General features: G+C 30.6%; 1 long non-coding RNA gene across 8 annotated transcripts; it reads left to right on the top strand.

The window, feature by feature from the left end:
* The first annotated feature begins 3,062 nt into the window (after positions 1-3,062).
* LOC129969026 (uncharacterized) lies at positions 3,063-9,501 on the top strand. Of its 8 annotated transcripts, none has more exons than XR_008784455.1 (9): positions 3,063-4,660; positions 5,722-5,835; positions 6,022-6,133; positions 6,223-6,500; positions 7,081-7,168; positions 7,544-7,696; positions 7,879-7,980; positions 8,074-8,352; positions 8,974-9,501. It is a non-coding gene; the product is annotated as an uncharacterized LOC129969026 (long non-coding RNA). The 8 variants fall into 8 exon arrangements; XR_008784450.1 differs by having other exon boundaries at positions 5,978-6,133; XR_008784451.1 differs by having other exon boundaries at positions 5,978-6,146.
* The last annotated feature ends 5,825 nt before the right edge of the window (positions 9,502-15,326 follow it).

Raw genomic sequence — 15,326 nt, 5'->3', positions numbered from 1 at the left:
ATTAATTTTTTATCGAGAAATTGTTCAGAATTTTTTATTCGGTTATCAATTCTGCCTGTAAACTCTGAGTTAAAAATTCATTCGATGTGCATGTGAGTCTTCTTATATGTGAAATGGTTTAAAGTCCTACGTATTGGTTCCCATTAATCGAACAAATCTATATTATATTAACATTCTATATTTTACTAGTGCCGTATACTTACTGCTGACTTAATGAATATCTATCTTTATGTATCCAAACGGCCAATTTTATGATATGCTATTACATGAGCAATTTAACATTTCAATCGAAGTGTATTTCAATTTAACAGTGTCTGATTTGAAATCAGCTCCCTTAGGTTAACTATAAACTTAATTTGTTGAAATTTAGAGAAAATATATTTGATCTTGTATTCACTTTTTGGTAATTTTTTAATATCAAATCATAGAAACTAAAGATGCAATAAAACTAGATTCGTGCATCCAAATATCGCTTTCACATTTAGAAATCGTATTTAGACTTGTTACTAATTAAACGTAATCCACCTTTTCAGAATGCACCTTTATTGTAACCAACGAAGCTATCAAAGTGCATGACCCGGTTTTGACAGCTGTCAGTATTTGTCCCGATTATGGGAATGTTTTAAATTTATAAATTGGTGAGTTAAGCAGAATGTTGGAAGTTTTTGCATGGAATCTACAAAATTATGGCTGTTGAATAAATCGCAAATCCTGCATTACTATTAGCCTGCTTTAACTCGATATCTCATCAAAACTAGGAATATCGACCCTTGGTTTTTGAATATTTTATGTAATCGATTTGGGCATAAAATGTTCATAGAAATATTTTTCGAACTTGGGCTGTAGGATGCATTTTATCCTCAGATTGAGAGGTGCATTATGTGAATGGGAAATATTGCATTGATATATATTGACATGCGATGGATGGAGTTAAATCAATATACTTAAGAGATAGTTGTATGTGAAACAGAAACCGTGCGAGATCATAGTAGGCAAGTACAATGCTAGTCCCGACTCTATTGTAATGTGGTGCGAAAGCGCTGTGGATTAATTGCTCATACTCAAAAGTTGTGGTGTGGGCCTGGTAGCAAAAATGTCTGATAATCGCTTATCGCGTAATTGGATATTGTATGCAATTATGAGTGAGAAATGCATGTGAAAGCCGAGGACTGGTTGTGTGGGGGTGCCGGCGTGAGAAATGTGAAATCGTGTTAGGTTTGGTGGCTTAGGTAATGAATGCGAGGATTCTGAGCTTTTTGTTGGGTGTGCGTGAGCTGTGGAATCGTGTCGGGTTTGGTGGCGTGGGTAACGAGTGCGAGAACTGTGGAATCGTGTCGTTGTTTGGTGGCGTGGGTAATGAGTGCGAGAACTGTGGAATCGTGTCGTTGTTTGGTGGCGTGGGTAATGAGTGCGAGAACTGTGGAATCGTGTCGTTGTTTGGTGGCGTGGGTAATGAGTGCGAGAACTGTGGAATCGTGTCGTTGTTTGGTGGCGTGGGTAATGAGTGGGAGAACTGTGGAATCGTGTCGTTGTTTGGTGGCGTGGGTAATGAGTGGGAGAACTGTGGAATCGTGTCGTTGTTTGGTGGTGTGGGTAATGAGTGGGAGAACTGTGGAATCGTGTCGTTGTTTGGTGGCGTGGGTAATGAGTGCGAGAACTGTGGAATCGTGTCGTTGTTTGGTGGCGTGGGTAATGAGTGCGAGAAATGTGGAATCGTGTCGTTGTTTGGTGGCGTGGGTAATGAGTGCGAGAAATGTGGAATCGTGTGTACGAGACTGTGGAGTCGTCGTATGGAGGCGGTGTAGGAAATTTGTGTGCGAGATGAATTGTGATTGTAGTGTGGCCAGTGTGTGTGCTTATGAGATGGAGTCATCGTGGTGACAATGTGGCCTGTGTGTGTGATTTTGTAAGAATTATTGAATTAATTTCTGGAAATTAGAATTTTAAAGGAAAGCAACTTAGAAAATTAATCTTCGTGAAGAATATTTTGGTCTTGGAAGGAAAAAAGGATGAAACAATGGGGCATCGGTTAAGAATTTAAAACGCCAGTAGCCATTGGGAATAATGGAAGAACAGAATGTCTACTCAGTTTTAAAATTAACTGAATTTTAAATAATAAAAATTTTACTTTTGTTAATATTAAACGCACTTTTGTATTTGAATTTCACTAATTTATAGGTTTTGGAAACTGTGAGGAAGTTTTTAATTAAATAGATTTAATTGTCGAGGTCCTTTTTGTGACGGTATTTCATAGAATCAATCTGAATTGGAATCATATTAGTCAACTTTCGTAATTCATTTTGATTCCGACGGATAATTCGAAATTTCTTTATAGTATGAGAAGAACACACACAGCACTTAATCCTTCAGTGGATTGAATAAAATAAAATTTTTATAAAATTCTTGCGACTTTACTGGTGATATTCCTTATATTTTCTTCGTGGTAGAGCTTAATAAAAAAAATCCTTCCCAACTCTTAAATTTAAATTCTATGAAATGTCTAATAGGAATCTTTAAATATCTAATTTCTTCGAATACGTTTGCTTAACCAGACCTTATAAAAAGGGTAGTTGATTAAGAATTAACCATAGATTCATTTCAAAACTTCTAAATCTTTAATTAAAAAGTTAATGTTTTATTTCCTTCAAAAATTAATTAGGAATTTTTAATATTCAGAAATTTACTAATTGCATTTCCATGACCTATTTCTATACAATTTTTTCGAAATGTTCTGAAGTCATTCGCACTTTCTGGTCTTTCTTTTACTCTCGGAGAGAATTTCCCTCTACTGCCTATAATGTAAGTTTTAATCCAGTCAGCCTCAATGTTTTGCTATTCCATGCAATTGAATCATCCTATTCATCATTCTTATAGTTGAAGTAACAATTCATCCGTTATCTCAGAGTCTGGCTCTATTCTATCTCAATCTGCCATAAAAAATGTACAAATATTTAAGATGCGACTATCTTTTTAATAAAATAGTTCAGCCTACTTGATGAAATATTTCGCTAGTTTTGAACTTATTTTGTTTTTATTTTTCATGTTGCAAGTAAACAAAAAAATTTAAATGCAAATTTATTTTTAATATGAACATATTTAAATTGCAATTGAATGATCTGGAGAAATCGGCAAAAATAGAGCTAGGATTGAATTTTAAGAAATGTGTTGGATGAAGCATTCGGGATAAATTAAGTGTTTCAAAATGAAATTATTCATTTCAATTGAACGATTTGAACAATTTTGAATCAATCTTTATAGTTTTCTATTTAGATATGCTAAACGCATTATGAGAAGGAATAGATATGCTAAAAAAACTTGAGGAAAATATTGTTGTCTTGAATATATTTTATTTAAGAGTAAACTTGTTCATAACAAACTGAGTGAATAAGTTATAAAATTTTGTATTTTTTTAACTTATTAACGATAGAAACAGTCGCCTTAAAAATGAGCAGACGATTTCATAAGAATAAATTCGGCTTAAAAACTATAGTTCAAAAATTCTAACCGAAATTGATTTCGTAAGATTCGCCACCATAGCTTGAATAGATGCCGTATTGGAAAGATTAACGTAATTTCTTGAATCGTTTCCAAGTTTTCAGAATTCCGTAGAAATCTATACTTTTGATATGCTGATTGAGTACGGAAGAAGTGTTCGTAATGTCTGGATATTTAGCAGAAGCGGCCTTTTAGCGGTGACATTGCCACAATTACATAGGCGATACTTGGTATTGTCTGCTGCAACAGAGAGCATCATTACGACTTTTCTGTTTAGTAGTAGCTGGTACAAGCAAAAGGTGAATTAGGCGAGTAAATATAACAAACTTGGAGTTACCTTAAACTTAAAATGTTTCACTTATACCGGAAGGTTTCTGTCGAATTATGTGAATTTATTGTCGAATACATTAGATGCTAATAATAGGAACAATGACACATCCCTCAATCTTAGTCTATGGAATGACTGCTGTTTCGGTTTGTCACAAATTCTCTCTACTTGCAATTGGACGATTAGGAAACTTTCTCAGAATGCTATAGAAGATAACGGTAAGTTAAACGAATTTTGACAATTATCATGCCAGATTATAGAATATAAGCATTCAATCTGATAATTAAATTGCAACATTACTAATGTGCACATTAAGTATGCATAGGTTAGAAAATTGACGACCTATAGTAATGACCTTTTTGCTGAATACCAATCGCCATGAAAAAGGGTTCCTTGGTCCCCCCCCCCCATGAACTGAACCGACATCAAGTATATTGGATGCTGAGAAATACTCACTACAGATGATCAACATATTGAAATACAAGTATAGTAGGCTTCTTAATTATAATACTAAAATTTCAAAAAACGACATTCTCTAATCGTTCTATTTTTCTAGAAAGCAGGTTCCCATAAGCTAATAAAGTTGCAAATCACAATTACCTGGAAACGTCTATCAAAACGGATGTAACATTTCCAGCTACTTCTCAACGTAAATATCTGAAATTTAATCTCTTGCCATTCTGAGATCAACTTCTGCAAATGCAAGAATAAAATAAATGAATCGCCTGAAAATGGAGCCAGCATGCAAAGGCCTTCTGAATGTCTTCACCAGGAAAATGTTGCCTACCTTGGATGGAACCATTTGAAGTGCTAAAAGAGGACAAGAAATTTTTCCAGGTAAATTTCTTTCTTTAAAGTCTTTGCCTTTCCTAGAATTTTTCTGGATGAATGAAATATTTTACTATTGGTTTGAAAAAAAATATCTCCAATCCTATATTAGTCCTAATGAGATGTGTATATGTAGGTCATTATGATCACAAAGCAGTGTTTTTATAACGTCTAAATATGTCAAACCACAACAGTTCAACTGTCGTCTGACAGAATGAAAATTGAATGTTTTTCAAGCGTAACTTCATTTTATCACTATACGCTGGTTTCTATTTGGAGGATATTTGATGGCGCTCGGAGGGAAAACTGTACTGTAATCTTCAGTATAATCAATGATTGTTAAAAGGAGGATTAATAAATTGATGGCAACATTTGTCATTAAAATAATACGCTTGCATACCCTTCGTAAGATTGAGAAACTAACTCTAGGATAAATAAAACTATTTTAACATGTTACAAATGCATTTAAAATACTGAGAGTAGTTTGATTATCAATTGGGAATTAAATTGCTGTTAACTTCCAAAAAATGTTATTGTGTTTATTGCATGTATATCCGATTTAAATAATGGAATAAGATTTCTGTTCTTATTGGAGATGTGCCCATGTCCATTTGTAGAGTGACTCTTCAATATCTGACACATATTCGGCAGCAATCTGGATGATATGGAAACTTCTTCTCAATATAGTATCGAAGAGATAAATATAAGCTACAAAAATTTATAATTGTCATGCCAAAATAGAGGTTTTAACTATTAAATTGTAGCTAACAATGTACACTTTATATTTTTATAGGTATATACAAATTGGAACACATGCTGTCTATATTAAACTTGTTTTTCTGAATAAAGACGTACTATCCACCCATGAAGTAATTAACTTTCGAGATTCCACATATGTCCAAAATTGACGGCATTTTTGCTGAATGTGATGGAATACTCACTAAAATGACCCATTTTGGCAACGCATGTATATAGTTAGTTTCTGAATTAATAGTTATATTAATTATCTGAAATAACCAAAAGACCATCGTATTCACAAATATTTTTCTAAAAAATTTCTCTTAAATTAGGAAGCAAACCATTACTACTTGAAACTATCTATCAAAACAGAAGCAGAATTTACAATTATTTATCAACGTAATAAGACTTGGTTAGTGTTACTGATATCCTTCAGAATAATTGAGGTAAGTTGCAAGAATTTTGATAATTATCATATCAAAATGAATATAGAATATAATTATTCATTTCATTATTAAATAACTTGACGAATGTGAAGTAGGTTATTATATAATTAAACTTTGTATTTTTTATAATATTTATATGTAGGTTGGATTAGATTTTGATGCATAGTAACCTTTTGTTCAATAAAGGGTCCCCATTTACACTAAAAGTGAGATTGCTGTCTCCGTTACCACACTTATTATGAACCGACATCTATTGCGATGTATGTTGTGAAATGCTCACTGCAGATGACATTGAAATGTTGGAAAATCAAGTATCCTTTCGTTTCTTATTTATAATATTGAAATCACAAAAATGACATTCTCTAACCATTTTATTTGATTTTCCAGAAAACATTGAACTGCAAGGAGGCAAACCATAATTACTCGTCAACATCTATTAAAACGGATGCATAATTTCTAGCTATTTCTGAAAATAGAAAAGCAGAGGAACTGAAGCGCGTGCCATCCCGAGATCATCTTTCGTGAGTAGAGGGACCGAACAAATCAATCGCCAGAGCATGGAATCAACATGCGACAGCCTTTTGCATGTCTCCTCGTCACAAGTAAAATGTTGCCAGGCCAGAAACCTTTTTAATGTGCAGAAATAGAACAAGAAATATTTCCAGGTAATTTTGTTTCATAAAGCTTTTGGATATAGAGGATCTGATTTTCTGAATAAGCATTTTACTGTTAATTTGTAAAAAATCCATTTTTAATCCTATTACTCCTAATTAGATATAATATATATGCAACTAATAAGTATAAAACGCTTTCCCGAGTGTCTCAATACCTCAATGAACAAAATTTCAGTTGGATTCTTACATAAAATAAATGAATGTTTTTCAAACGAAATTTAATTTTATCGCTTTATGATGGCTTTTATTTGAAGAGCATTTAATGAAGATTGGTGGAGAAACTGTACAGCGATCTTCATTAGACAGTTATCGACTGTATTTTAATTGAATGCAAAACTTATGTTTTTAAACATTTGCATAGCTCACGAAAGATTCTCGAACCAACACATTAGTATGATCAATAACAAGTTTAGATCTTTTTACAAATATATTTAAAATGCTGCCAGCGTTTGATAGCTTCAAAAGAAATGAATTCTTGTGTACTTTGCTTTTTTTATTTTTAATTATGTCAATGCATGTACACCTGATTAAATAAAATTCTTAATGACGATATTTCAATGTTCATTTGTAGCGACTACTTCAGTTTCTGACAAATTCTCTACCAGCAATCTGGGTGATCGAGAAATTTATTTTCTCGGAATGGTATCGTAGAGATAACGGTAAGTTGCAAGAACTGATAATAGTCGTACCAAAATATAGATAGAATTTGGTAAAGTTGCAATTTAATAATCAATGTACATCATTTTGCTTTTATAGATATATAAAATTTGGAGTACCTACTGCTTATATTAAATGTCTTTTTCTGAATCAAGACATGTTATCCATCCATGAAGTAATAAGGATTTCGTGATTCCATATAGCTTTGGAATTGACGCCATTTATGCTGCATATTATAAAATAGTCGCCAAAAATGACTATATACTTGCATTGCTAAATTTCAGTTACTGAATTATTTGAAATACAATCAATGCATAATCTTATTAATTACTTGAAATAATCGAAACGCCATGGCATTTTCAAATATTTTTTTCTAGAAAGCAAGTTTTCTGAAGCCATGCGGAGGCAAACTACATATAATTTATGTGGAAGCTTCTATTAAGACAGAAGCGGGCTTTCCAGCTATTTCTCAACAGAAGAAAGTTACCTGAATGATTCTGAAGCGATATCGGCATGTTGCAAGAATTTCGGTAATTGTCATACGGAAATGAATATAGGATATATTCATTCATACATTTGATCATTAAATAACCTACTTTACGAATGTAAAATAGGTTTATAATTTGACTTATTACCTCTTATAACTTAATATTTTTTAAACATAATTCCGAATAGGTTTTGATCTATAGTCATGATCTTTTGCTGACTACAGGTTTATCACTTATCACCAGAAGATACTGCTTTCTTGGCTCCACACATGCTCTGATCTGACATCAACTAAGCTGGATGCTATGAAATACTCACTACTGATGACGTAAAAATATTGGAAATCTAAGTATACATTCGAATTCTTAATCAAATTAAATAGCATGAACATGACATTTTCTAATCATTTTTATTCTTGTAGAAGGCAAATTTCCAGTAAGCTGCAAGGAGACAAACCACAATCATCTGTAAATATCCAGCAAAACAGAAGCAGCATATCCAGTTATTTCTCAATATGGGAATCGTCGAATTTGAAACGCTTGCCATTCCGAGATCAACTTCTGCAACTATAGTGTCTGTAGAAATCGGTCTATTGAGAATGAATCTACCATGTGACAGCCTTCTGCAAGTCCTCCTCACCACTAAAATGTTGCTCTGCTATAAGCCGCTTCACGTACAGTAACAGAACGTGAAATGTTGGGTAATTGCGTTTCTTTTAAATCTTTTTATTTCCGGATTAACTTATTTTCAAGGATCATAAAATTATTTGCTATTGACTTTCAATTTCCTCTTCTCAATGATTCCTTATTTTTAATAATATATTATCTTGGTAAGGGCATTAATTACATTGTTTTTTCAAGAGTCTAATGTGAAAATCCCAATATTTTGGTTTCTGCCCACAGAATGAAAACTAAATGCTTTTCAAGCGACATTTCATTGTATCTGTATATAAGACGTCCATTTGGAGAGTATTTTAAGGGTGGTTGGCGAAGAAACGTTTATTAATCCTTCATTAAGCAAAGTTATTAGTCATCACAGTTTATCTTAAATAATACATACTCGAAACTTTCAGGAAAAGACTTTTTACTATGATAAATAACTTAAATATTTAGATAAATTCTAAAAGTGCAATTAAAATAGTGCAAATAGCTTTATTAGGATTTAATTCTTGGTATGAACTTTAAAAAGATTAAATAGGCAATTTATTCAACTATAATCATATTCTTGGATTACACTTTATGAGAAATATTAATGATATTTGACATTCAATGGAATTGGTATTGAAATTGAATTGATTTAAAATATTTAATATTCCCTTCAGGTGTCTGTTAAGAATACGCCTTCGTCGATGTGATCCTGGAATAAGACAATACCTGGACCCTTCATCAAGCGCATATTGGAGTGCGGATGCTGCACAGTTCAATTACGGACGAAGACTATATTTGAATTTTTATATTATCAATATGTTCAGAAGCAAATTTCAAACGGAACTAATTGACTCAATGGAAGAAACGGATATTATAAAAACAGCGGTATAACAAATTTGTAACAAAACCTAGATTTAATTTTCGCAAATAATAATATAAATTGCATTTGAGAACATATTTGTTATTACTAAATTTGATAAGAATTGTTTGACATGACAGATTGCCACTATACAACTTTAAAAATCTTGGATTTTCATTACTGTAATCTTTCTATTATATCGGCAGAATTTCTTTCCATTTACAAACCAATTTTATAAAGAAAACTGAACCACTTCGTTGTAACTGAAGCCATTTCTTGACCTTGTTTATTTCTAAATCTTCATTTTGTGATTTTGAATGACGATTATAAAAGAATCCTTCATATTCGAATAGGTGTTTCATTCCTGTATCTATAACGAAATTTGGATTTTGATCTTTGTAATGCTAGTATCAATTATGTAAATGAATTTCATTAAATTTCCCTTAGTTATCAATCTCGAAATCTCGATAATCAGAGCTTCAATCTACAAGTTTATTAATATGTGGCGTTTAATATGTACTTGTGTTTGATTAATGTATGGAATATTCCTTAAAGGAAAAATGTTTCTGTCTTATGTATACGATGTAGGAAGATGCATTGTTAACAAATATATTGGTTTTTCTAATCGTTTGAAATAAGGTTGAAAATATTGCAGTTATCTTGTATTGGAACACATGAAAGAATCCCGAGTTTTGAAAAAAAAATTATAATTGCATAGAAGTATTAATTGAATATGAAATGTCTTTAAACAAATTTCTAATTTGAATGTTTGAGAACAATTTTTATATTGCAAGATTTATTTTGCATGCATTATCTTCATCTTAATTTCTAGCCTTTAATTGTTCTTAAGTTAAAATTTTAAAAATATATGCAAAGAATTAATTTAGTTTAAGTTTCAGAGATTTTACCTTTGTCTATTCATTGCATCCATTTATAATTATTTTTAAAAACTAATCTTTTTATTAAATTTAAAATAAAATTTAGCAATATCAATAGAAAATTTTAAATCGTGAATTTTAAATATATTTTACATTTTGGCTCTAAATTTTCTGTAAATCTTTATCCGCGGACAAAGGATATTTTGACTGGTTCGGCCGGCCAACCAATGGAAATATTCTTGTCCTCTTCAAAAGCATTTGATCACCGTGCCTGATCACCATGGTGATCAGAATGCTTTTTTAAGAGAAATTGTATGGGGATAGATTGTCGGAATATCGTTTTATTTCTAGAATAGCGAATGGATGAAATGAATGGTAAATGGTATAGTTTAATTTTTAATTTTCGTTTTCCAATTATGATTAGGGGAAAGTTAGGAATTTTGAATTATAAGTTTCTACTGAATAAAATTTGCACGAAACATTCTTCCTAATTTAATGAAATGTTAAATATTATGGTATAATGTTAAATATTAATAAAATCGTAAATATGCATTATACATTTAAAAATTCTAAATAAAAAAAATTCCGTTATCCATTATGTAGTAATTTGTAAAGATGTGTTGTGATTTTTTTCCCTCCGTTCATGCTATGTTTTTATTAATCATCGATGGAAATGTTAGTTTTTCATTAAAAATTCATACATGTGCTATTTAATTTTAAGTTGGAGCATATGAATAAAAATTGAATGTTTTACTTAAACTGCCTGAATGCATGTATGCCTAGTTAATGTAAAATTGCTTTTGATATTTTACTTTAGTATATACTAAATTTTTATTTTAAATGCATTACATTCACTGCTGCAATAATCTTGTTAACCATTGCATTGCATATATCTGTATAGAAATTTAGCAAATAAAGCTTTCGTATTTTGTATTCAAATATTTGAAATTATTTCTTATGAATTACGCTTGAGTTATTTGGCAGAATTTGGAAACTCTAAACTCGAGCAATTTATGTACTGAATTTTCATTCGCTTCAGTTGCACACAGCAGTAAAAGCAATTTTTACTCATTTGAGCAAGACAATTTAATGTGTACATTTCTAGATTTAATGAAACTTGTTTCTAGTCTATTTTTAAAGTCATGGGATTTATATTGAAATATAAATCTCTCTAAATTCATTTTTCTGGAATTGAATGAAAAAAATGCTTGAGAATGGTAATTTTCCGCAAACAAAGTAGAATTGCGCGAGTTCGAAGGCAAATAGAAATTCAAATTTCCTCTTAGAATATCATCTAACGTTATGTTATTTTAATTCATCTTGATTCCAATCTATAAAATAAAACATCGTTATTCCTTTCATCTTCCTTTCTATAATCGCAAGTGAATACATATTTGAGATCATTAACTGAATCTTTTAAAACGTGCAAGTTGTGAATTGCATCTTTTTACTCTGAAGTTCCAATCTTTATTTTTTCGTTTGAATAGCAACTTCCACAATAAAATTACTTAATTTTATTTAGATAAAGAATTCTAATGAAGGAAGAATAAATACTTGTATGTATCGCCAATTCAAGCCCGAACTTCTTTTTGTACTAGTTTTCAAATGGGATCTTTTCTACAATTACTACAAAGCGATCATAAATATTCTAACTTTGGAAGGTTATTGAATGAAAATATTCAATAGTTTGTTCATCAAAAATAACTGAATGTTGAAAGATTAAATTCGACACTTATGTTGACTCGCATTTGATACTTATAACTAGTCTTGCATTTTTTTTTTGTTTGCCTGATGTGAAGCTTCGAGCATATGTATATATGCTTGTATTGAAATATTAGAATTTTTATTTTATTGGACTACATTTAACATCTATTTCATCACCACCTACAGACGCTGAACTTAAAACATACCACTCGACAGGCTTTCAAAGCATCATATCGGATGCTGAAAAAATAGGGCACGAGTTATCTTTTCTTAATAGTTCTTTTAGATGGGGCTTGTAATGAATATTTATGACTGTGTTAAATTTACTTTTCCATGGCTACTTGTAATGCTGTTTTCAATCAAAAATTACACTTTATTTCCTTTCCTTTTCTTTTAATAACTCTGCAAAGTTGGGATATTTATTTATAATAGCCCTGTATTGTGGAGAAATTTTTTATTATAAGAATTGGATTCTCTCTTCAATTGCCAATCTGTCGAACTTCCATTGAACATAGATTCGAATAGATGTTCTGTATATAGTAATATTAAGTCGTAGAACATTAAAAAAATTGTTTCTTTCAAGGATTGCACTATGAAACAATTCCTAATTTTTAGTTTCTCCAGTAACAGCTAACATAAATTTGAGTGCAGTTTGTCATCCCCTTACATCAACCATTTCTTCATGTAAGCCTTTTACACTAACCTTTAAAATTCAACTGATTTAATTATGGGATATGATATCGTACTTCAGGAAGGATATAATTATTTATTCAAATAGTGGATAACTTTTGAAATCGCAATTACCAATTTTTGTTGTTAATCAAAGAAGTTGCACAGTCTTTTAAGGACTTTGATCCAGCGAATGTGACCAACAAAGCATTATAAGCATCCAAATGAATTTTGGGATATCAGTGGCAACTGAAGCATTTTTATCTTCTGCCATCCCTCTGCAACTTGGTTGTTCACTGATTAAGTTTTAATGTGAAGAAAAACAGGGAAATTAATTGGGAAATTTTTTAAACTTCAAAATTAATATTTTTATGCGAATCGGCGTTTCAAAAGAGATATTTTATCAGATTACCTATAATCATGGCTAGGTAGCGGTTTATTTTAATTTAAATGATTCTAGAACTTGTACACATGCATAGCTTCCTCTCCTTCTAAGCGATAGGATAGGTGGCAACTTAATTTCCCCATATTCATTAAATCAAAAGAAAGAATACCGTCAATATTTTAGTCGAAGATATTTAAATATTCATTTAATTAGAAATTTTTATTTATCTGCAATAATTTCAAAAGAAATTACCATACAAGGAATGATTTAATACCATCTTAATATTTAAAATGTAATCAATGCAGTGTTGTACTTTCAGGGTCATTTTTTTAAAAAAACTATTAATTTGAAAATTTAACACAGATGATTTTGAATTACAGTAGCAGCAAGACTATGATCTAATCTTTCACTATTTTTTTGAAGTTTTCATGTTATGTTTTAAAATTGGATTAAGATAGTTATTTAATTGAGTCTAAAAGAATTGAAAGAAAGAAAAGGATTGAGATACCATACAAATTTAATAGATTATGTGATCAAGATCTGAGGCCTCAATCCAGCCATGTTGTGTATTCATGCTTTGTCCACGAAAGGCGACTCTCACTCGGCACATGATTTAATGCCGCAACTCGAGAGGTGACAGCTTTATCTGGTTCGAAAATTCGATGCGTGGCGATAACTATCATTCTTCTTTAAAAATTAAAAAAAAAAAAAACTAAATTTGAAATACCACGTGTAGGTTTAAAGATTAATAAAGTGCGTGAATATAAAAGTTTTATACGCTAAAATGTGTGTGTAATCTTTTTAAGTTGGAGGTAAGGAATTCAAACAAAACGCCTAACAAAAAGGTATCAAAATGCTGCTTTGTTCGCGCTAAAACGGCCTCGAGGATAAAAAAGACTGTATATATTATATACATTTAATTTTTAAAATAAGAATATTATACATAAATAAATATTAATTTTGAGCGATGCCGCTATATGAAATAGCTAAAGATAAATGAAATCAAGATTAAAATGATTTCAATCGTCCCATACATACTTGATAATTCCACATAATATTTGATCTTAAAATGTGAAATAATTACAGAAGCATTTTTGTGTTTTGTATGCTTTCTTTCTTAAGATTAGTGCTAGTGTATTTATATCCCCTTAGCTGCAGCCCCAATGCCAATGCCAAAGAAAGCATTCATTTCACAAGCAAACTAAATTTCCTACTATCATCTGTTTTAAACGAATTTTGTTATTATGATGTTCAGCAATAAGACAATATACTATTACAACATTGTTTAGAAATAGGATTTATATTCCCTTACCTTCATTCCCTATGCTAGTCTCAAAAGAGTGCATTTATTTAACATGCAAACTAAATTTATACTATACTAAATTATAATAAGATAGTATACTAAGATAGTTATTATACTATCTTACTAAACTATAGTAAATTATAGATAAAATACATGGTCTTAAAACGTTAAATAATTTCAAAAGCATTTTTATTTTCGGATGCCCACTTTCTTAAGTGCATTTATATTCCCTTGTCTGCAATCTTTATGCCAATGTCAAAAGAGGGTATTAATTCAACATGCAAATTAAATTTGCTACTATCGTCTGGTTCAAATGAGTTATGTAATAATGAAGTTCAACAACAAAATAATATACTATCGCAACGTCGTTTAGAAACAAAACTTATATTCATTTGCCTTCAGTCTCTATGGCAGTGTCAAAAGAAATCCTAAGAAAGGCAGGAGAAGAGCTAATCATCTTCTGCTGTACAGTTGATTTATTTATTGGATTAAAATTCTTGTTCGATATTTCTGAAAATAAATATGAAATAAATAATACTTTTTTTAAGTGGAACTTTTAATTTTTCATCTTTAACAATTAAAAGTAGTTTTCATTTTTAGTAAAGTATGGATTACATTGCTCAGTGTAATTCTTCATTCCAAAAACTACTTGTCAAGCAACACAATTTCTAAAATTCGTTAACATTTTAATGGAGTACATATCGCATGCAGGGTTTGAAAATACAGCAAAGCTGACACGAAAGGAAATGTATTCAAAAACGTGCCATTAGATAATTGTGTCTTTTGTTCATAAAATTGCTATTTCGTAAATGCATTATGTGCTTTAAGTCTCCATTAGAGAAAAACAAACAACATGTTTTCATATTAAACACATTAGTATGTTAAATATCTTATAATTATTTCAGAAGAGATGAAGATACATTCTTCCAATTTTTTTTTCAAATTCTACAATAGATGTCATTTAAACGAAAGTAAAAAAAAAGATGTATTATAAGAATGTTCAATTTCTAAAAAGTAAAAAAAAAAGATGCATTATAAGAATGTTCAGTTTCTAAAAAGTAAAAAAAAAAAAAAAAAAAAGATGAAATATCAGAATGTCCAATTTCTGAAAAATAAAAAAAGATGAAATATCAGAATGTTTAATTTCTAAAAAGTAAAAAAAAGATGAAATATCAGATTTTTCGATTTCTGAAAAGTAAAAAAAAAAGATGTAATATCAGAATATTCAA

This window comes from Argiope bruennichi, chromosome 5 (assembly GCF_947563725.1).
Source record: "Argiope bruennichi chromosome 5, qqArgBrue1.1, whole genome shotgun sequence".
Classification (NCBI taxonomy): domain Eukaryota; kingdom Metazoa; phylum Arthropoda; class Arachnida; order Araneae; family Araneidae; genus Argiope; species Argiope bruennichi.
The sequence above is the reverse complement of the archived record's forward strand: the minus strand, read 5'-3'. Positions and strand labels throughout refer to the sequence as shown.